Genomic DNA, 1,504 nt, shown 5'->3' with positions numbered 1-1,504 from the left:
TCTCCCACGATGTTACGAAGACCAGAGAATTATAAAGGCGAAACAAGAGAAATACAGCTACATAGAGATGCAAGAAATGAAAGGTGGAGCCAGGTTATGCCTCTCCAATCAGCCTTAATTCACATCAAATACCCTTCAGGAACAGAGCTGGGAATCGAGTTCCTCTAGGCACAGCCTGCCTTTCCCCAGAGGGTAGGAGCGCCTCTCACCTCAGAGAGTGAAACAGGGGTCCTTGGGGTCCCTCTGCCCTCCATCCCCTCTCGGTTCTGTCTCCAGCCACCACCTGGTAGTGCTAGAGTGCTGTGAGAGGCGCCTTTGCCTCTGGCAAACTTTCAGGGGGGGTCCTCCAGCCAATCAACACACCTGAGCAAGGGTTTGGGGTTCTTCTCCCTATAAAATGCAAACGGCTTTGGGGGTGGGGGGTGCATCTGCCTCTGGGGAGAATCCAGAGTTACATGATCACTACCGGAACATTTCAAATTTTGCTTAAGTGTCTTGGCACATATCCCACAAAAGCCCCATCCACTGCTCTCTGAAAGCGCTGGCACAGGACAGCGGCTCTCCCTGAGCCCCCAGCACTGGGCATCATCAGCATGCTAGTTTCCAACCACTGGGTTCCTTCAGAACTGCCCTCACCTGTTGGTTCCTGTCTGTGTTGAATGTTGAATGAGGGGCAGAATCTCTGCAGGATTTCTGGGCGCCTGTCTTTCTCCTTCACCGATTCAGTCTCCACCTGCTTCTTTCTGGAGGATCATTCACCTTCTGAAATGATTCACATGAACCTTCTGCAAAATAGGGAAATGGCTTTTGTGTGGTGTGGGTGTGGCAAATACATCTTTACCCGTTTATTATTTTTATTTTCATTGGGATTTTTTTTACTCACAGACATTTCTAGTTTTTATAAGGCTGTGTTACCCTTGTCTCCACAGTCCATCTGATCATAGCCTCTGACATAAGTAAATCCACCTACATTTTCTTGTCAAATTTTTTATTGTTTTGTTTTGTTTCGAGTGAATCCATTGGTTAGTCTTTCTTTTGTGACAGTGCCTCACTATTTAACTAAGGCTGGTCTTGAACTCCTAACCCTTCCACCTGAGCCCCTCCACGTGCTGGGATTAAATGTGGGCATTGCCCTGCCTAGCTTCCTGTCTAATTTTCACGATTCACAATTTTATGTTTGGATCTTTGAACCACACAGAGCTTATGCAGCTATAAAGAATGAAGTGGTTATCTTGTTCCTGGGTGCTTATCCAGCTGTTCCACGGCTATTGGTTCCAGGGCCCCTTCCAGTGTCACCTTCCCCCAGGTCTGTCACGACCAGGAAGGCCTCTGTCCTCAGGGTAGCAGAGAATCAGGTCACACAGAGCCAGGGAGGGCCCTGCTGCCCAACTAGTGGAGAGGAAACAGCGGTCTCCCAGTCCTGGGACAGAAGCGGGAGGAAGAGTAAAAAGAAACCTCAGCGGAAAGCACAGCATTTATATACAAAACACTAACACAAACACAC

Source organism: Cavia porcellus, unplaced genomic scaffold, assembly GCF_034190915.1.
Source record: "Cavia porcellus strain 051 isolate PalLab524CR breed Dunkin Hartley unplaced genomic scaffold, mCavPor4.1 scaffold_2, whole genome shotgun sequence".
NCBI lineage: Eukaryota > Metazoa > Chordata > Mammalia > Rodentia > Caviidae > Cavia > Cavia porcellus.
The sequence above is the reverse complement of the archived record's forward strand: the minus strand, read 5'-3'. Positions refer to the sequence as shown.